Raw genomic sequence first — 23,148 nt, 5'->3', positions numbered from 1 at the left:
CCCCCCAGTCCCGACTACATCCCTTCTCAGTTTCTTCCCCAGGCTCACATAACAACTAACACCCCCCACCCCCCTAACCCAACCAACTGCCCAGCTCCATCCCTGGATCTCAGGCATCCCCGTGTTCGGTTCTCTTCAGAAGCCCGTGTAGAGAACCCGACAGGGTGTCACACCCCACACAGTGACTAACCTAACCACACACTGGGGTACGAATAAAACGTCCCTCGGATGCCCCCTACACATTTATATCCGCGCTCGCGGACCATGTTCGAAACAGTTAAAAAGTGCATCCCCATCACAAAGTGGCAAAGACTATATTCCAGTCCAAATGTTCAAAGTCCGCCGGGCCCACTGTTTCACTTAACTCTCCCTACTCCGTCCGCCATCTGCTCATCAGGCTCCTGAGGGCAGTTCTGCGCATCGAGCCATTCCATGGCCTCCTCCGGGGTGTCGAAAAACAGCGTCTTAGCCTTGAAGAAGACCTTAAGTTTGGCTGGGTAGAGTAACATATACTTAAAACCGGCCGTCCGCAGGCGCCTTTTGACCGCCCCAAAGTTCATCCGACTGCGCTGCACTTGTAGAGTGTAGTCGGGGTAAGCAGTGATGGTTGCCTCCCCTCGCCGTATGGTGCCCCCTTTACGAAAATGTTCCAGAATCTTCTCCCGGTCTTTGTAGTTGAGGATCTTGGCGATCACGGGCCTGGGCGGATTACCCGGCGGTGGCCTTCTGATCAGGGCCCTATGTGCCCTCTCCACTGCAAATCCCTGCGTTAGGGCACCTCCGGTGATCTCCTGCAGCAGCAAAGTCTCGATAAAATCTGTGGGATTCTGGCCCTCAGCTCCCTCCGGTAGGCCCACAATCCGGATGTTGTTTCTGCGGGCCCGACCTTCTGCCTCTTCAGCCCTGCTTTCCAAGTTGCCTACCCTCTGCACCAGGGCATGGATCTCTCGTTTGTGCGCGGTGCATTCCGCCACAGTCGGGCCCATCTCCTTCTCCAGGGTCTCTGTGCGCTCGGCCAGGGTTCGCACATCTTGCCTCAGGAGGTTCACATCCTCCTGTACCGCCCCGACCTGAAGTTCCATCGCAGTTTTCAGTTCGGCCACCGCAAGTTGGAGTTTGGTCTCCCATGTCGCCTTCAGATCAGCGATCGCTGCCATGACCTCCTGGTTCGTTCCTCCTGCGGCCATCTCCTTGGGCTGGGCCTTCTCTTTGCTCCTGGTCCCCTCGGTGCCAGGCGATGTCTTGGCAAATTCGTCGAGCGTGGGCTGTTTATTCTTCGCCCTCAGGAGCTTGCTCGACATATCTTCGATCAGGAGCGTCCCTTCGATCTCGCTTAGGCCCCAGGCCTGGGGGCACTATGTCCCCCCGTCGCCACACAGTTTCGGCTACCTCCAGTCAGGCTTGCTCTCGCTGGATCGCGCTGAACGTGAACTGAGGGAATCGCCTCCAGAATCCCGGTCCCTGATCCTTTGTCCCAACATCAAGCGACGGCAGCCATTTTGTCTGCCGGCGAAGCTCCGGCCCCAAAACTTCACGCGGCTCCTGAGTACACAAGCGCTGCACAATCCCGTATGAGAATGCATCCACATGTGCAGCCGAGCCTCGCATTTACAGTCATCACCGTCTATGCCACATCGTAGCGGCCGTTGCGCGGATTCAGCCGGATAATGTTCGGATCAGCGGGCTCCCGCTGCCTTGAGTTGTTTTAAGAGACTCTCAGACACTCATGCCTTAGTGAAGAGCCAACTGGTTCTGGCCCAGAGCCGTTCGAAAAAATATGCGGATGCACACCGCTCCCCGGCTCCTATGTATGCTCCGGGCATGAAGGTCTGGTTGTCTACAAAAAACCTACGTTTACCGGGTCGACGGGCCTTGTTACCACGTTTTGTGGGTCCCTATAAAGTTCTGCAAGTCATAAATCCGGCAGTGGTTCGTCTAGCCCTACCTTCTACTTGGAGGATACATCCGGTGTTTCATGTGTCCTTGGTGAAACCTTGTCACCCATTGACCAAACTACCTTTACACCCGTCTCCTGTTAGGGTACATGGTTTCGACGAATACGAGGTGGCTGCTATCCTGGATACCAAGGTGTGCAGGGGACGGCGTTTGTACTTGGTCGATTGGAAGGGCTATGGTCCGGAGGACAGCACATGGGAACCAACTGAAAACATTCATGCCCCTGTCCTTATGGCCCGTTTTTGGTCCGCTCGGGGGGTGAGGGCCCCTTTGCGGGAGGATACTGTTATGTATGGGCACTCGTTTCTCTCTAAACTACGGGCTCGTGTCCCTTTAAGAAACGCGAAACCTGGTGCCTGGAAATTGGCATGGCAAAGCTGGCGTCCGCTCTACTCCTCCCATGGACCACGCCGAGTAGCACGCTGTGTTGTCACGTGACTAGCCTCCTTATTAGCACTTCCTCCCTCTAGGTCGGTGCTTCTGATCACGGATTAGTGGCGTTTCGATATCTGTTTAAAGTTATCTTGTTCTTGTTCTCTCCGTTCCTGTCCTTGTTACCCTGTTTTTTCCCCACAGTGTATGGTTACCTTGGCTCCTCGACGCGGACTGTTTATTGGATTGCTCTTCCTTATCGCCTTGCCTTGAATTGCCTCGTCTGGTATCTTGATCACGGACCGCTACTGGAATTCTCTTGCCTGCTCCTTGGATGCCTCGTTACTTCAGGCCAGACATCGTCTGCATACGCTTTTCCACCTTCGGATTGTTGTTCTTGGAACTTCTGGTTTTCTCCCGCTTACCTGGAACTTTGGAGTTTAGAATTGGTACACGGACTAGAGACTTCCTGTGTGTACTAGCGTCCTCGTGCCGTCGGGTCAGGGTGTTATTAGGCGTCCTCGTGCCGTCGGGCTAGGTTTGGACTGCTACTTTGTGGATTGCTTGGATCTTGTCTACGTGTGCTTTTCCTCTCCTGGGACAAAACCACCGGTAAGCGGTTAACCTTTTCTGATAAGCCTGGGTGGAAGAAGGGGGGTGGCTTATGTATCTTTTTCTTACTATTACTGGTGGGGTACATTTACTTAACTTCCTTTTTGCCTTGCATGGTAAATCTTTGGCATAACGCATCTCAAATCTTGCTGCTGTGGTGTTTTGTTATATCTCACCTTTGCAGGTCCGGCTTCGAATTGCTGTTGTATTATCCTTCTCCAGTCCTCCTTTGACATCCCGCGTCTCGACCTGAGTTGTTCCATTGAGACTCCAGGATTTCCATCGGCATCCATTCTTTTCTCCAATAGATCGCTCTGGTTCTTTCTAAACCAAAACCAGAGGGGTACATTGGGAAGAAGAATTCATCGGCTACACTACGAGGGCAAATCTGCCATCTGACAGGGACCCCATTTGTGGGACTACCTCCTCGACTCCCTCTCTGTGACTGGCCCGAGGGCCTTCTGGGCTGTGAATTATTTGGCGCAGGCAGGTTTTTAGGCCCCCCCATCTCCAAATCAAATACGGGGGCAACCTTTACCTCTGCCACCTTGGCAGCAGCAGGGGTGCTGTTGGTTTTGGGGTTTTTCTGTGCACTACTTTTATTTTCTATGGGCTTCTGCACCTCATAGATCCGGGTGGCTTGCTCAATGACCCAGTCTAAAGATCTTTTCTCGTGAAAATCTCTCACGAGCTGGGTCATTATGTACTTGGGAAGAGCATGGAAAAATGTGTTGATGAATTCTCTGCTGTCCGTGCGCACCCTTCTGGTGGTCTCCGCAAAGGCACGCTTCAATTCTTGCACAAATTCTTGTGGGTCCTGATCCTCCCCACATTGCAAATTGTAGGCTGCCTTGCGAGCCTCTTGGGTATTTCTATGTACAGAAAAATGTTTCAAGATGGCCGCCCTATATGTGGACCATCTTGAATGGTTTTGGTCCTCCAGCCCTGCAAAGAAACTGGAGTATTCAGGGGAGAATGTCCATTTGACGTACTGGATGCAGCTACTGCTGTCCTTCAAATGGAAAGTCTCCATCATTTGCTCATAGAGCTCCAAGTGTTCCCAAACAGAATACTTGGCGTTCTTATGATAAGGCGTGATGACACTCCTGATTGCCTTAATCTGTTTTAAGGAGTCCTTAAGCAAGGTGCCCGTCTGATCTTCCAGGTTTTCCCGGATTCTGCAAGCCTGGGAATAGCTGGCCGAATGTGGGGACCTGGTCTCCTGTGTCCTGTGACGCTCAGAGGAGTCTTCAGATCCCTCCTTGCTACCAGGTTTTGGTGAGTACCCCACCCACCGCTGACCTAACTGGGCAGAGGTTTTCAGGATGCCCTTAGTGGGCCTACTCTCCTGGGGTTCCCCACTAAATTACACTGTACTTAGGTGCCCACACCCGGGTGCCCGCCCATCCATTCCTGGTTGGTACTGGCCTATGAGCCCCATACTTTTGGCTGGATAGTAATCTGCCATTCCTGTGGCCCTGTGCTCATGCGCGCCAGGGGACATGGGGGTGGCAGAGTCCAGGGACTGAGAGAGATGAAGGCCTCTGGTACTAGGGCTTCTGAGGTTATGCTCAGGTGTTTCCCTTTCCCAGCGAACTTCATCTCTGTCAGCCCCTGCTCCCTGTTGCAATGCAGGAGCCTGCGCTTTCAGTTCCTCGGTTAAGGCCTTACTAGACTCTATCAGTCTCTCCTGCATGGCTACCTGTTGCTGGAGCCTATCATTGTGCTGACAGAGAGCCTCATTTTCTCTCTGTGCCTCCTGATTGGTCCTGGAGTACTGGGCCAGTCTCTGCTGCAGGAGGGTTACCTCCTGAGTCCCATCCCTACTGGCCTGCTCCTTTCTTGCCAGTGCCTCCTCCACCCTCCTGGTGTGATCTAGCAAGCCCTGATGCTCTTTTTGGAGGTCACCCAGCCCCTGGAGGGCCAAGTGATTTTCTTCAATTTTTCTTTTTAAATGGCAGACTTCCTGGCCTAAGGTATCCCTTTCCTGACCAAGAGCCTGCATTTGTGACGCCAGGTCGTCTCTCTGCCTTTGAAATACACCAACTTTCTGGCGTTCTTCATCAAACTCTGCCTGGGTATCCAGGTCTTTCAAAATCAATGTATTGCTTTCTGCCTTTTCCCTATCTAGGTGGCTTTGCAGGGTGTCTACCTGCTGAGCACATGCCCTATTGAAATCTAATTGTTGCTCCAGCTTTTTCTGGCTCTGCAGTAGGGAGTCCAAACCTTCTTGGTACTCCTTCTTCAAGGCCAGAAATCTGGTATCCTGGTCAGACTTTTCGTGTTGCAGGATACACATGTCCTCTTTGATTTTAATGAGATACTGTCTGCTCTCATTTTCTGACTCCTGGCTTCTGTGCATCCTCTGCTCAGAAGAGACCAGGTCAGATTGGGCCTTTTCTAACGCGATCTGCTGCCTATTTGCCAGACCTTGGCCTTCAGCACATTTGTCCTGCATGGCTCCCATATATAGATACAAATATGCCGCTATCCTAACCATCTTGTCGTGTTCATCTTTAGCTTTAGGAGCCATGTATAGTTCGCTCAGGGCCACATGTAAGGGACCCTGATCTCCCCAGATATCTAACCCAGTTGCAGTAACCTGTTGTGTGATGGCCTGCAACCACGCATCCTGGCCCTGCTCAGTCCATTCACCTCTCACAAATAGCTTATGTAAGAAGTGCTCTCTGGCTATTTTGATGTCTACCAGTGTCGTCATTCTGGAATTTGAGTTCCTTCCTGACTTACAGAAGTTTGTATTTTATTTTGCAAAACAGACCGTTTCCTTAGAGCGTTCCTTTGAGGGGTGCTTTCACAGTGTAAAACAGCGTGGTGATCTAACCGGATATGTGTATCCGGTCAGTTGGCACACTGTATTAAACTGCACAAGTGGTAAATATAACCCAGAATATCCCGCCTCCGAGCCCCCACTTTGTAAGCAGATTCAATTCAACACTACAGCTAAGTCAATGCCTAGTCTGGGATGCTGAGGGAAACCCTTATTGATATATTTTTATGTCCAGTTCGGTTACTCTGGATGACAACCCTTATATAACTCCCCTCTCTTAGAATCCCCCTGATCCCACTGAGCCAAGAAGTAGGTTTGTTTTGCAAATTAAAAGGTTTATTTGAAAATTAAACAATATATATAGATATCACACTTTTATAATAAATTAATGTTTGATAGCACACTTGAGAAGGTGATAGTGATCAACAATGGATAATGTTACAGTGGTACACTCTTTTTGATGGCTTAGAAGTGATGTGGAGAGGATAGAGTAGCTGAGAATGCTTTTATGGCTTCAAAGACAATGCAATGATGAATGAAAATGCAGTACAGAAAATAAACTTGATATGACTTCAACAAAAGACAATGTAATCACTTTTCTTTGACAATTCACCCCCCGCCCCCACTCTATGCAAGGTAAAGAGATGGGAGGAAAGCACACAGTTCTCAGGAATGCAATCAAATATAATTCAGTTCCCCCCTAGCAAGCTTTGAGGAAAACAGGTAGGAGTTTTAAACACAGGCAAGATACTTTGATGTGGTTGCAATTAAGAGAAAAATATGCTAAAAAGGCTTTTAATTCCCTATAGGAGGTTCAGGGTGAGTGAGAGATACTTTAAATTAATTCAGGATCACTTTAGCAATGCTCTATGAATGATTGTCAGGTTGCACACGAATTTCAGCAAGGAAAGCAAGGACAAATATTTTTACACTTGGCTGAAATTGAGCAAAATGTCAAATCGCGGCAAATTTAGTCGCGTGCGTGGAGCGCAATTACGGAGGCACTATAAGGGGTAGCAAGTCGGTTTTAGGTTCGTTGGAAAGCTTAGAATCTTAGCTTTAAGATGACAGTTAAAACTCGCTCCTAGCACAACGGTTCCGGAGATTCGGCCAATTTAGTAAAGGTAGTTTTTCGGATTTTACATTTTAAAGCTCAGAATGACAGATGACAGTTTTCAGTTTTAAAGATGACAGAATGACACGATTCTAGGAGGCAGTTCTAATAGGCTAAAATAGTTTGGATTAGATTATTTTAAACTAAGAGATTGGTTTTGGCACAGTGCTAGGTGGGTACTCACACTAGATTTTGGACAGGAATGCGACTTTGTCACTAATCGGGTCAGGATTGGCTGGACTTCTGCTAGGAGTTCTTCACAGCGATCTGGTCTCTGGTTCTCTCTGGTTCCGGATACAGCACTGCTTTCTGGATACTGCTACAGGTTCTTGCAAAAGTTCTTGGCAAAGCATTCAAACAGCTCGCCCGGCTGTTGAATAGTTTGGTTCGTGAGGCCTGCTGAAGAGGATTCTGCTTGTGGATTCAGGCCTCTCTGCTACACATTCTGGAGTTAATTTCTGGTCTCTGGAGATTGATGGATTTGAAGTCTGGATCTCTGGATGTGAAGTCTAAAGTCTCCCGGCAAAGCGTCCCGCAAGAAAGTGGAAAGTGAATGTCTCTACCTGGGCTTCAATGTTCCTTTTATGTGTTTTGAAAATGGGTGTTTGCCTGGGCCTAGCTAAGCCTGCCCCTCTCACTTATCATTGGCCAAGCTTTCCTCTCTCCCTTGATTGGGGGAAAGAAATGGAGTGTCAGAGTGATGCTGTAGGTTTTATGGTCAGAGGAACCTCCCCTTGTCAAATTGCACACAAATCTATTTCTGACCCAAATACATATTTATCTATGTACCATTTTTCTAATATTATAGGTCCAGTTAACATATTTTCTGTAGCACCAAACCATCCGATCCCTGTCTTTGTACGATGTCGTGTCCACTTATGACAGAATTCTCCCCTTTTCATCCAGATAACGACCTCTAAACCTTTCCAGATTTTACACAGATGTGCACCAGGGATATGGGTTTCAGATGATAAGTGTCAGATTTTTAACATGCATACATTTGGAGTAACAACCCTTTTTTCCGCTACTATCCCCAAGAACATACCACAGGGTCCTAACACCTCTTAAAATGTGCACAGAAAAATCACAAAAATGATGATGTTATTTATATAATTTTGACAAGTCCGCACTGTGAATTATCCATCTTTTTAAAATCATGCTCTGGCCCCAAAGGGGTGTGGTTTTCCAAAGCACATGGTGGAATTTCTGGTTTATCCACTTCCCCCAAGCTCAGCTGGCTCTCACAGGCACTGCCCCTCCCAGTTTCTCCCAAGAGGAAGCCATTTTACGACCCCACCAATATAACATTTGCCTGCGTCCAGGACAGGGCTTTGTGCAACTTCCTGCAGTCCCCAGGTGCTCCTCCCCTTTTCCAATCAGAGAGGTGTCATCTCCTTTTGGCAGGGGCAGCAGGATGCAGCTAGGCCTGGGAAGAGTGGCTGAGCAGGTTTCTCCTGTCGGGGGTAGTTGTCAGGCAGAATTCAGCTAAATGCCACTTTAGTTCCCAGTTTTCTACATTCAAATCCAACTTACAATTTTTGCACATGCAGCTAGAATGCTGATTCTAAGTTCAAAACTATGACATTTAAACAATTGCAACCTATGTGACATTCACAAGTAGGTCACTCATTTATTCTAAACATTTTCGATTTTAGTGGCTTTAAACCCAAATTCACTTAAGCTGCTGACATCCCCAGCTATTTTTTATATATACATTAAATAATTACTTCCTTCAAGTCATTTCAGAATATAGTTTTACATTGTATCCACCTCTTAGCAAGTCTCTCTTTGGCCTGGTTTGGGTTCATTTGTTCAGTTTTACACAAAAGTCAGGCGGTTTTAAAACGTCGGCTTTCTGATAGTGGTGAGCACCAGTATTGCATCCATTTTTGACATTAAGAAAATGAATTCCCCACAGTTCTGGGTTGTTTTTGGCAATCAGCATTGCCATTCCCAATGGTTTCAGGCTACTGTGTGTGTAGCCCAATGGTGGTTTTAGACAGTGCCCTCCTGTGCTCACATCATAGGCAAAAATGGGTGGCAGCCTATTCTTCATGTTTTCCCTGTGCACTCTCTGGGGAGTTCTGGCCATCATGATGTTTTCAATGCCAGTAATGCACAGTTTTATGGTAGGGCTTGGATGCATGGGTAAAAACATCCCACAGTATGTCTAAATGTGGCCTGGCATGCTTTACTGTAATGTTATTACATGTCTACACTGGTCTACACTGTGCAGCCAGTTGGACATGTTTTCATTGTGGCATGCATTATTAATAGCAAAGCATTAATGTTCCTGTGCACTGCTGGTGACTTGCATGTATTGGATTGGTGTTACCCTACAAAACAATAGCAAAAACTGTGGCTTTTTAGCCAATTTTTCTCAGAAAGTGTGCTGTATATTGCATTAAACACATATTTATATCTTTCTCCTAGTGCAGTGTGCGGCATACACCTTCAGCGGCACGTTTGTGTATATTGCGCAAGTGTGGTAATCTAGGCCGGCCCAGTTTGTGGCGCAACCCGTGATTTATTGCCGAGCTGCGGGGGGGTCCCTCAGCATGGCTCACAGGGGGGCCCCCAGATCGTGTGTTATGCAACTGGCCAGACCCCCCAGGCTTGGCCCTGGCTCGGTCATGCACCTGAATTACCTGCCTCCCCAGATCAAACTGTTGTGCCTAGAGTTGCTGTCAACACATGATGCTATTGAGGTCACTACTCAGGTTCTGTACAGAGATGAGAGAAGTGACAGGTTGAGATATGAACCGAAGCCCTTTAGGATTAAATGAAAGGAAATAAGATGGCGGTCTGGGACCAAGGAGGGTGGATTGGGGCCAAGGATGCTGGACCAGGACTATTGTAAAATGGATTGAGATCAAGGATGCTGGATTGGGACCCAAAGAATGTGGATTGATATCAAGGATGGATTGGGATCATGGATGTTGGACTGGGACCATGATTGTAGATTCGGTCCACAGATGGAAAATTCGGCACAGGAAAGTGGAGCCGGTGCACAGAAGGTGGATTGGAATTGAGGATGGTAGTTAGTCCAAGGATGGTGGGTTTGGACAAATGATTGGGATTGGGATCCATAAATATGTATTCGAGCCTAAACGGGTGGACTGGGGCCAGTGAAGGTCGATAGGGACCAGGTATGGTGGCATGGGACCAAGAAAGGTGAATTGGGACCAGAGTGCTTGGACTGGATGAATGGGGCTAAGGATGGTGGATTGTCACCAAGGACGATGAATTGGGGCTAAGGATGGTGGATGAAAGGTGGATTGGGTCCATCAATTGTGGACTGCGGCCAAAGAAGGAAGGTGGAATGGGACAAGGATAGGACCATCAATGATAGATTAGAACCAAGAATGGTGGATAGGGCCATGATATGGTGGATTAAGACCTTGGAAGGTAGACAAGAGCTAGAGAGGTGGAGTGGGACACAGGGTGGTGGACTGGGGACAAGGATGGTGGATTCAGACAAAGTAAAGTCAAATGGGTCAAAATATCGGATGCTTACCTCAAACTCTAACACAGCCAAAAGCCAATCTGTCCTCATCGGTCCCCTGGCTAAACAACCACTTGTCCAAAAATGGCTCCGTGATATGCACCTATAAGGATTTCATCAGCATCTCTCAGAATCAGCAAAATCCTTAGGCTTCACCATGGACAGAAGCCTGTCATTCCAGAAACTCAGCCAAGTGTGTCCAAACAGCCTGGCTCCAAATCTCCTCCATTTACAAAATCAAACCCTTCATCCGACCACCAAACTTCTGAGCTGTAGTGCAGACCCTTGTGGTCTTGCACATCGATGGGGGAAATGCCCTCCTGATAGAGCGCCAAGCCGGTCACTTTGCTCCCCTAAAAGACGTCCACCACGCTGCTGCACATCTTAGAGCAGGTACGCTGAAATGTAATAGAATCATCCCTGTTCTACGCAAACTGCATTGGCTTCCTCTCCAGGCAGGCATACTGTTCAGGACTGTAATTGTAATTGTTTATTTATACAGCGCTTATATAGGTAGAGTGCTTCAAAGCGCTTCAAGGCGCAAAGAGAACAAGGGAATACAGTAATCATTCCTAGGCATTGAAGTTTCTGAATGATCTAAACAGAAAATTAGCATACTAGGCCTGATGGCATTTCTCCTAGTGCAAGTGCACAAGTGTTACAGTTTCGACCAAGCTAGAGAGGGGGGACAGAAAAAGGTGTGGGGGTCGGGACAGGATACACAAACTTACTGGTCCTAGTGCATTTAGTTAAAGCATGCGTACAGACAGAGGTGTGAGGAATCTGGGTGGGGGAACAAACGCGTCCAGTCCAACAGGTCACTGTGTTAAGTGCAGAGAGGTTGCCTCACTCATAGAGCGTAGGCTGAAAAAGTGCAGTATTACTGAACATAGTGCAGTGGCCATGAGGAAAGTGCAAAGACTGGCGGGAGGTGTCTGGGACCCGTAAGGACCTGGAGGTGAACCAGGCAACCAGTCATCAAAAACTGAACAGAGTTAGGAAGGAGAAGGAGGAAGGAGGAGGGGGAATAAAGAACAGAGGTTAGCAGGGTAGAGAGAGAAGGAGGAAGAGAAGAGGAAGGTTGTGAGGAGTTTCAGGAACTTAAGGTGCTCCGGCTCAAGACGGAGAGTGGCATGGAGGCTGTTCCAGAGGGAGGCCCCTGCAGAGAATAAAGATCTAGCCCCAAATCTATGTTTGTGAAAGCGGCTCACCCGCAGAGACTTGTAGGAGGACGAGTGGAGGACTCTAGAGGGAGAGTATTTAGGAAGAGAGCATTGTAGATAGTTTGGGCCCCGGCCCCAAGAAGCCTTGTGGACTGTGCAGAGGGTCTTGAACTTGATCCTTGCAGCCACGGGTAGCCAGTGGAGGGGTTTCCGCACCAAAGAGATGCAGTCCCTGGGCTTGAGGCCAGGGATAAGTCTTGTGGTTCTATTCTGGATGAGTTGTAGAGGATGGAGAGTAGAAGTAGGAAGGTTGAGAAAGAGGCTGAAATAGTCCAGCTTAGAGAGAACCAGGGCTCTGGGGGTGGTTAGCCTCTGGAAGAAAGTGAGAAAAGGTAAAATACTTCTGAGGAGGCGCAGTTGGTAGTGGGACCTTTTGGAGATGTCTGAGATGTGCAAAGAGAAGGAAAGAGTGGAGTCGAAGATGACTCCAAGATTTGTTACCTCATTGGTAGGTGAGGGTGTAGGGCCAAGGGAGGCTGGGCAGTGTAAAAGTGGTAAAGCGGGAGCAGGGGTCCCAATGAACACAATCTCAGTCTTACTGGCGTTCAGGCAGAGATCGTTGGTAGCACACCAGGACTGAATTGCGGACAGTCAGGAATAAGCGAGGAGGAGGAGGAGACTGTGCGTAGCCTGAAAGACAGCTGTGTTTCATCTGCATGACACTGAAAGTTGAAGGTAAAGGTAGAGATCATGTTGGCCAAGAGGGCCATGTAGATATTGAAGAACCAGGGGGACAAGTTAGATGCCTGGGAGATAAACAGTCAGGGATGAGCGAGGAGGAGGAGGACTGCATGCTGCATGCATCATCTACAATGCACCCACGAGTAGCACCAGCAGCTAAGCTCCACATATTTGGTGACACAGGCTCATTGCACAGCAAATCGACCAACTGGCTTGAATCACAAATGGTTTACAAAGAGAGAACCCGCAAACAATCCTTCTCTTACCACCCTCTGGAACACCTACTCAGTATCGACTTGGAATGCCTCCAAAATTCCCCAATTTTGCAAATCTCTCAAAAAGTGTTTTGTTCAACAGCACCTGACCAAGGACTAATCCAATGGAACCACAGAACACAACTCACAGCACTGCGCTACTCTTAAAAGATTCCAGCCCAAACGCTGGCTACGCAAACCTTGCACAGTGCTCCGCTACGCTCTCGCTAGGCCAGCGCTTTAAACAATAAAATAAAGAAATAACATAAATATTGTGGATTGGGACAAAAGATAGTGAATTGGTTAAATTGGATAGTGGATTTGGAAGACTGCCACATCCACACTGCTTCATTGTATGACAGAAAGGCAGCTCCCTTTGAGTTGGAGCAATAAGAGGCACTTTATTGTACTTCGAAATGAAAGTTGTGCCTCTCCAGGACAGTCCCAAACATTTTTTATTCACAATGGACAGTCGCTGGTTCAAGTGATAACCAACAGCATTCTCCCACCCAACACCTTACCTCTACGTCACTGAATGGTCCTTTAGCTTGTGAAATCATTATTTTCAACCCCGCAGGTAGAGAGCGTTTCCACCCTGCTGAAGTCCTTCCCCAGATTTCCGGGTCGAAACATGCAAAGCTCTCTTGCAGTTGAATGAGCAGCTGATGCCAGCAGGCAGAGGGGTTTCACCCAGTCTTGATCACCACAACCCAGAGAGGGAAGCTGTTGGTCACTCTCTGCTCAATGAAGAAAGGCGCAGGCCATTGCACTCAACATAATACAATTCAAGCTACTGGCATGACAAGTTAGACAAGTATTGCCAAAGTAAATATCCAAAGTCACTAAAATGCTGCATTGTACTTACTTCCTATGTCTTCCTTTGCAGGGTTAACCCAGCTGCAGCACTGGCACAGGCATGTCCCCTCTGCTATTTGCCTCTTCTGCCTTCCCCCCAACACCTCGAAACAGGAGCTCTGTGGTGCAATGCCTGGCGGCAGCCATGACACGACCAGGCTGCTCTGTTTTACTCAAAGGACACCCTCCAGTGGCCTCGTACCACAGTCCTCAACAACCCCAGCAGCACTGTGATGTGGTGCCTTGCGGTGCCCATACAAAAGCAGGGCAAGCTTAATGTGTTCTTCTTTTTACAATGTCTCCTTGACAACACCTCAAGCTGTCACCCCCTACTGTCCCGGCTTCAGGGATAGTACCGCGTGTCCCTATGCCCTCCCAATCAGCTGTCATTGCCTAATGCCTCCTCAACCCACCAATGCTACCTCATCCCACTCTACCCCATTCCACTGGCACCCACCGACTCTACCCCATTCCACTACACCCCACCCCAGTCTACCCTCACAACACTCAACCTGTTCCCACTCTACTCCCTCAAACTCCACCCATCTCACTCTACCCCATTCCATGCTGCCCCACCAACCACTCTGTACCACCCCACAACTTTACCTTGCCACCGCTACCCGCACCACATCCCACTCTATCCCCACCCCTCCCCAATCTACCCCAACCCACCCACTCTAACACACCCCACCTCTACACCCCGCCACTCCACCCTACTCCACTACTCCACCACACAGGGACGTCATTTACGGGTTTCCAGTTTTTTAAAACATTTTTAATTTTAGCTCTTGGACTGTGGCCAGCGCCATGTGGCTCTTTGATTCTGGAGGGGCTGCCTTTCTTTCTCAGGCCTCTTTGAAAACACAGGGGGTTGCACAAGTGTAACACTTTGAGCAGTGATCCTAAATAAGAAAGAATAGGAATAACAAATACTTTGCCTTTCTGGAATTCTATACAGTGATTGCTAGACTCATTAAAGGTGTATTTCAGGCACACTTCAGGGGGTGAGTCACTGATTTAGTCTGTTCTTAAACACCTCAAAATCACAATGCAGACAAAAACTTCCAAACAGAATTTAGAGTAGAATAAACATCCGTTTTGGACTGTGTATTTTGTATAAGTAGCAGTTATCGCATGTTTTTTCTGTCGTCCCTGTTGCAATCATCACAAGACAGCCCATCTCGGTGTCCTCGGGCACTTGAAAATCCCTGTGCCTAGAAGCTTGTGTACAGTGCAGAAATGGTTGACCATAGCACATGAAGTGACCATTGATTTCATTGTGCCACAATTAATGCTTTTTTTAATGTGTCTATCTTTCCTATCTCCCTGGCATGCTGTTCAGGATGTGTGTTTGCATGTAGGAGATAACAAGATACACAGTTATGAGCTCTCCCAATGGTATGCATGCTGCCAACCTCTGAAGCCTGAAAGGTAGATCCACTCAGGCTTGACATGTGGCCAACTTTGCACCAGACCTGCAGATGTACTGGCCTGCTGTTACATCTCAGTTACCAGTTTAATGGTATCCACTACAGAGTGTAATTTGCTTTCTGACTTTCAGAACATTCAGACATGTTATTGCTCGTCACACAATAGCTGCTAATATAGCTCAGTGGGTGGAGAGCCCGCTGTTGCAATGTGTGTGTGATCGGCAGGTTGCAGATTCGAATCTTGGCAAGATGAACTCAGCCTTTCATCCTTCTGATGTTCATGAATGAGCACCAACACAGGTCGGGAGATATTGTATGTATATTTGTTCTGTATAAAGCGCTAAGCGTAAATGCAATATAATAACTTAGTATTTGGCATTGGACGTCTGCTTGCATTCACAGTAATTTGGTAATATGGGCCTATACACACTGATATTAACGATACATATGGTGATCCATTCTTGTATGAAATATATATCACATTACAGTGATATTGTAACCATATTTTTCGAAGTGTACTTAGGAATAATGCTATGTGATGCCACTTCCTGTTTTGTCAAGGGGTGATAGGTCATGTTCCATTGCTTCCCGCGATGTCCCTTCGTGGTGGGGTCAAATGACATCACTTCCTGTGAGGTCATCAGAGGTCAAGGGTCGTTTGATGTCATTTCCGCTCCACCTGGCATTTTGGCGAAACCACGTCCCTGCCGCCACACCCCTCTAATCTTACCTATTCCACACCACTCCTTTATCACACCAACTGTACCCCCACAATCTATACACCCCACCCACTCTACCCTCATCCCACTATGTGCCTACCCCACCTTCAACTCACTACATCCCTCCACTAATCTACACCAAGCCACCACTGTATCCCATCTATTTACCTCCTGCCACTCTAACCCCACCTCATCCCACCCTATCACATCCTAAACCACTCTCTATCGCCTCCCTCCCACTCTAGCCCCAACTCACTCTACCCCATCCCACTACTCTATCCCATTAGACTGCTCTACCTCATCCCATCACTCTACTGCAGTACACCACTCTCTCCCACCAACTCTACCCCATCTCATCCAACTCTAACCCAGCTCGCCCCACCCTATCACATCCTATACCACTCTTCATCGCCTCCCTCCCACTCTCGCCCCAACACACTCTACCCCATCCCACTACTCTATCCCATCAGACTGCTCTACCTCATCCCATCCCTCTACTGCAGTACACCACTCTATCCCACCCATTCTACACCATCTCATCCAACTCTACCCCACCTCACCAACCCTATCACAACCTAAAGCACTTTCTATTGCCTCCCTCCCACTCTAGCCCCAACTCGCTCTATCCCATCCCACTACTCTATCCCACAAGACTGCTCTACCTCATCCCATTACTCTACTGCAGTACACCACACTATTCCACCCACTCTACCCCATCTCATCCAACTCTACCCCACCTCGCCAACCCTATCACAACCTAAACCACTTTCTATTGCCTCCCTCCACTCTAGTCCCAACTCGCTCTATCCCATCCCACTACTCTATCCCATCAGACTGCTCTGCCTCATCCCGTCACTCTACTGCAGTACACCACTCTATCCCACCCACTCTACCCCATCTCATCCAACTCTATCCCACCTCACCCCACCCTATCACATTCTTAACCACTCTCTATCGTCTCCCTCCCACTCTAGCCCCAACTCACTCTACCCCATCCCACTACTCTATCCCATCAAACTGCTCTACCTCATCCCATCACTCTACTGCAGTACACCACTCGATCCCACCCACTCTAACCCATCTCATCCAACTCTACCCCACCTCGCCCCACCCTATCACATCCTAAACCACTCACTATCACCTGCCTCCCACTCTAACCCCATCTCAATCTACCCCACCCCACTACTCTATCCCATCAGACTGCTCTACCTCATCCCATCACTCCACTGCAGTACACCACTCTATCCCACCCACTCTACCCCATCTCATCCAACTCTACCCCACCTCGCCCCACTCTCACCCACCACCCACTCACTCAATCCCAAATCACGCTAATCTACCCCCATTCAATGTATCCTCACAACGGTACCCCACTATGCCTCTCTTCCACACCACTCTTCTCCACCCCCCTCTTCTAGTCCCACCCCACTCCTCTATGTTACCCCAGTCTAACCCAATGCACTGCACTCCACCCCACTACTCTACCTCCTAGAAAGCCCAACAAGGACGCTCCTACCTGCTCTATCACCACTCTACCATACCCTACCCCACCCTGCCCCCAACCCTACACTCCACCACATCTACCACAACCACTGTATCCTAATGCTACCCACTCTACACACAGTTCACTCCACACTATTCTGCCCTACCACAACCCACTCCACACCCACCCCATATGTTCTTACCTCAACCCACTCTACCCACACCCATTCTATCCCCACCCACACTCCTCCCACCCCACTCTACCCCTGCCCCCACCCTACACAACCCACTATACCCCACACCAATCTACCACCATCCCTCTACTCTGCCCCACCCCACTCTACCACCATCCCTCTACTCTGCCCCACCCCACTCTACCACCATCCCTCTACTCTGCCCCACCCCCACTCTACCACCATCCTTCTATTCTGCCCCACCTCACTCTACCACCATCCCTCTACTCTGCCCCACCCCAATCTACCACCATCCCTCTACTCTGCCCTACCCCACTCTACCATCATCCATCTACTCTGCCCCACCCCACTCTACCACCATCCCTCTACTCTGCCCCACCCCACTCTACCACCCTCCCTCTACTCTGCCCCATCCCACTCTACCACCATGGCCCTGTAGAATTCGGGTGGTTGCACAAAGTCACTGATATTGGGCCCCATGGGTGCACGGAATTCAGGAGATAACGCGCCTGAAAACTGAAATCTGCCATTTTTGTGTTTACACTTTCATTTACGCAGAACATTCTGTGCCAAAAAAAGGAAAAGGAAAGAAAAAAGAGAAGGACTAAAATAGAAAATCAAAAACAGTAAGAAATCCACTGATGATCTCACCTAAAGACACAACAGCTCATAAAGAGATCCATCAGCAAACTGAGCAGTCAGTGGACAGGAAGCCACCTGCTGAAGGAGAACATCAGGCTGAGGGGCTAGGATGGGAATATGGGATGTTGGAAAAGCCACATAGGAATGATATGGTTTCTGGCGCAGGTCAACATGTGACCTAGCCCCGAAGGTATGGAAAAGTGACTGGTAGCAACCTGCCCAACCCCTGTCTGTTCTTAAGCTCCACGGCCTAACTACCCTTTCCCCTGTCTGTTCTTAAGCTGTGAGGCCCAGCCACCCTGTCCCGTGCCTGTTCCTACACTGCAAGGCCCAGCCACCCTGCCTGCTATTACACTGCAGGCCCAGCTACCCTGTCCCCTGTTTGTTCCTACACTGTGAGGCCAAGCCACCCTATCCCCTGCCTGTTCCTACACTGTAAGGCACGGCCCTCGTGTCCTCTGCCTTTTCTTACGCTGTGGGGCTCGGCCACCTTGTCCCCTGCCTGTTCTTACTCCGTGAGGCCCAGCCACCCTGCCTGCTATTACACTGCATGCCCAGCTACCCGGTCCCCTGTCTGTTCTTACACAGTGAGGCCAAGCTATCCTGTCCCCTGCCTGTTCCTACACTGTGAGGTCCAGCCACCCTGTCCCCTGCCTGTTCCTACACTGCAAAGCCCAGCCACCCTGTCCCCTGTCTGTTCTTACACTGTGAGGGCAAGCCACCCTGTCCCCTGCCTGTTCCTTCACTGTGAGGTCCAGCCACTCTGTCCCCTGTATGTTCTTACACTGTGAGGCCAAGCCACCCTATCCCCTGCCTGTTCCTACACTGTGAGGTCCAGCCACCCTGTCCCCTGCCTGTTCTTACACTGTGAGGCCCAGCTATCCTGTCCCCTGTCTGTTCTTACACTGTGAGGCCAAGCAACCCTGTCCCCTGTATCTTCGTACACTGTGAGACCCAGCCACCCTGTCCCGTGCCTGTTCCTACACTGCAAGGCACAGCCACCCTGCCTGCTATTACACTGCATGCCAAGCTACCCGGTCCCCTGTCTGTTCTTACACAGTGAGGCCAAGCCACCCTGTCTGTCAAACTAGAAATTATATCGTGCCTCCTATTGCTATGAATATATGTATATTGGCCTACGCCAAGCTGCTAACAAGCTGCTTATAAACTACATGTGAATAAACTCGCATTGCAAGGTCCTGACCTTAGAAACCATGTAAACTGTCATTTTGGGTCAAGCCACCATTTTAGGTTTTCTTGCTCTATAAAGTCACCATGTGAGCTAAAATGGTAGCCTATGTTATTCAGAACAGAACTCGATTGTCATGACCTCTGTACAGCTAATGTATAACTTGCCTGCAGGCCACATGTTAGGATCATGAGCTGAGACCTTGTCCTTCTGCTGACCTGTGTGCAATGGATTACCTGTATCAGCGAAACTGATCTATAATTGAATGAGAACACCTGCTTAACTATATTGTATAAATTAAGTCCTGCATTGTAATGTTAGGCCTAGAGCATACATTATTACCATTTCTTCTTGTTAATGTATAAACCTAAGATGAACTAGATTTGACCTGGCAAGGGACCCTAGAGCAGTAACTTATTTATGGAATGGTTAACCTGAAGAAAGGCTGGACAACAGGCTGGAGAAATGTATAAAAGCCTGACTGTTTCAATGAATATTTGCACTCACTGAGCACACCGAACCACGCCGGAGTTATCTGTGTTGTACTGAGGGTCGATAGCTATCTGAATTTTGTTCTGTTCTTTTGTAACTGGATTCAGTATAAAGTAAAGTACTTTGTATGTTCCTTTGTAACCTGTGTTTGGTGTGTTTCCTTTTTGGTTACCCTGCCTCATATTATTTCCTTGTTTTCACAGTTGGCGCCCGAATAGGGACCCTCAAGATTGATGCCGGATTATTGAAGGTTGACGCACGCTATCGGACCGGGATCGGACGGTGTGACATAACGGGCCCGACTGAACGAGACGCGACACCTCAACAGCGCTGCACGATCCGTTCCCTGGACGATAGCCATGTGGTCTGAGACGGAATCTTGACGAGGGTCAATTTTTTGAGGAGGGCAGATTTGCCGAAATCACCATACACAAGGTAAAATTCGTTAGGTAAGTCCTTTGTAAACCGATCGGTCCTCCTTAGGTTTGGTCAGGTGAGTCGTTACCCGACTCTTAATTCAACCCTGACAATTTGAATTTGGCGCATTGTATCTGCAGACACAATTATTGACCAGGCAACACTGAGTATTTGAGAAATGCCTGGGAAATTGTCTAGCTGCTTTAGGGCATTATTCCGCAGCGATAGACAATATTTGGAATTTAGCCGTCCGGCACCACAGGAGGGGTCACCGGCATGTACTATGTACTGTAAGCATGGCATTGGAAGTGTAGTATTTAATAAAATTTGGCACAGACAAACCAGACATGCCTCTGAACTTCAGTGGCCAGTTAATGGTAGTTTTGAGATCCCTCGTATTGAATATTTAGAGTCAGTCTTGTTAAAAAAGAAGGCCGGTCCTGCAGCATTTGATGTTTTGCAAAATTGGAAAAGAGAAGCGTTGCAGCAGCTTATAAGTAGGGAAAACATGTGCGCCGTCATAAAACAAATGCTGAAAAGGCGTTGTTATATGATCAGGACAAACAGTCTGAGTCGGTTAGGAATATGGACAGGGCTCTCTCACTCGGTATTCAGAAAATCTATCCTTCTAAAGATCTTCATGTTTCTGATGAGTTTATCGACAAATTGTTAAATGAACGAAGGCCTGGTGCCTCTGCACCACCTCCATATGTTCTTCTTCCTCCTGCTGTACCTCTTCCTGCTGTTATTCCTGCTCTTCCTGCTCAACCTGTTGCTCCTATTCCTCCGGTTGTTGTTCCTCCACCTGCTCCTCTGCCTCTTCCCATTGCACCAGTAATAGTACCTCCATTGAATTTGCCTGCACCCTCACTCCCAAGTAGTTCTGTACCGCTTGTAGTTGATCAGGGTGCAGGGTTGAGGATTGTTACTCGTAATACTGTTCCTACAGAAAAGAAACAGGATTTGTTTGCATGGGCTAAGCATTGTATGGAGAGAGATGATCGAGCTAATGTTCTTGCCACACTTTCTAATATGGATAGTTTTCCTGAGAAAAATGTTTTCATTGAAGATTTAGGGATTCATTTATGTGTAATGTGGGGTAAATTAAATAATGCAGACCTCCCACAAGGGTTGAAGGACCTGAATACTTTAGCCTTTTCAAGAGACACTGTGGAGAAGGTACATGAGCATGTTGAGAGGATACTTGAGTATAGAAAGGAGTTGGAAAGGTTACGGAATGAGGATGACGAAGAAGAAAGTATTTATGTACAGAAACAATTTCTTCCGTGTCGTAAATCGACATCTGAGGAGGCACGGATTTGTACAAAAGATGCGATTAGATGGATTTCAGACATATCGATAACTCCAGTTGAGGTATATGACACATACAGTCAATATACGCTAGAAATGCAGAGGAAAGTGATACAGGTAATGGTAGAGTACCTGCAGGATGAATGTTTAAAGAGAAAGGTTAGTTGTCCCACAGAGTTATTGAGCATTTATAAGAGAGCTTTTTCACTTGACACTTCTTCAACTGCTTTAGCGCTCGACTTAGCTCTGTTGCTTAGTAAACGTTTGGAGTTGCCTACATCTCAGTTGCCTATGAGAGAGGTTCCTCCGACATTTGTCCCAAAGGTTGAGATTCCTGCTAATGCTGCGGCAGGTACACCTGCTGTGGACATTCCTGCACATTATGTATCGCAGTTTGTTCACGTCCCGTTTTCACGACAGGAAGTGAATACTATTAGACAAACTATTCCTGACATTAGAAAAATCCGACAGGGTTCTATAAAGAGATAGAGTCCATTTTGCAGTCCTCAGTGTTTACCCTAGGCGACATTGATTTGCTATTCCCTGTACTCCTGCCTGTAGATTTGTGGAAACAAGTTAGAACTATAGACGATGTACCAGGGTTGGGAGATACATTGGCAAACATAGTTAGGCTTGATGGGGAAAGGCCAGCTGGTGAGAGACCACCTCAGGTGATACTAACTTTGCCTGACAGAATCATTGCAAAACTGAAAACTATAATCCCCGAAAAGAGAATTATTTGGGACAAGCTTACGGCCTGTGTCCAAGGAAAATCTGAGGGTGCTACCGAGTACTTTAATCGGTTCGAACAGGTATTCAGTGGACAAGACTTAGGCACAGAGTCTGGGAAAAGATTATTTGTGGACAAATTTGTATGTGGATTGCTGCCTGACATCCAGTCACAAATGATGTCTTTTGAGAGCGCTTGGCAGGCGAAATCCCAATCAGAAGTACTGCACATGGCTCAGTACTACGAGAACCGTGTCAATAATGAAAAAGATAGTGTCGAGAAGAGAAAAGGTGATTTGAAGACTAAAGTATTGTTAAAGCAAATTGTTAGAGGCCCCAGAGGGGGTAGTTCGCAGATTAGAGGTCAGTATGTTCCACAAGGGAATGTGCCCTTGGGTCCTGTGAATATTAACCAGTGTGCCTATTGTCGCCAGGAGGGTCATTGGCGTGCACAATGCCCCGTCCTTCGACAGAGGTCGAATAACACATTTGGAAATATGAGTAGATGATCCAGAGGTCGACCGGGTGTAGGGGGCCCTGGTAGAGGCCAGTTTTCGCAGGATCCCCAACAACCTTTTTCACAGGATAATCAGACTTCGAGTGTGGATACTAGAAACATATTTGATCATCCTTCTGCTGCATATCTATCTGAAGAGCTTCCTTTTGATGATATTTTGTTTCATTAGGATTGCCCGAAGCAGGGTTTGGAACCTACACCTATTCCCGTTAATCAGAAAGGTCCCTACGTTGAAATGGTAGTGGGAAATAGGAAACATCAATTTTTGATAGACACTCATTCTCGGGTTCCAAACATTCCACTGTCAGGGCGAACCAATGTTTCTGTAGGGTTTTCTGGCACACCAGTTGTTTGTCCGGTTTCTTCACCAGTACCTATTTCTTTGGGTCCCTTTACGGACCACTGTCCATTTCTCTTGACTTCGAATTGTGGAGAGAATTTGCTGGGGTTGAATCTGTTGAAGGAATTAAATGCGGTAATTCATTGTTCTTCTGATGGAGTGCGTTTGACGATTTCACCACAGCAATGTTCTGTTTCGCAATTCTTGACTAGACCTTTGCCGCCAGAATTCAGTAATGTACCAGAGTGTTTGTGGGCAGTTGATGACAATGATGTCGGTGTTTTGCAGATTGAGCCTGTTAAAATAGTTTTGAAACATGGAATTAA

The sequence above is a fragment of the Ambystoma mexicanum genome, chromosome 9, assembly GCF_040938575.1.
Source record: "Ambystoma mexicanum isolate Mex_15411 chromosome 9, UKY_AmexF1_1, whole genome shotgun sequence".
Taxonomy (NCBI): domain Eukaryota; kingdom Metazoa; phylum Chordata; class Amphibia; order Caudata; family Ambystomatidae; genus Ambystoma; species Ambystoma mexicanum.
The sequence above is the reverse complement of the archived record's forward strand: the minus strand, read 5'-3'. Positions refer to the sequence as shown.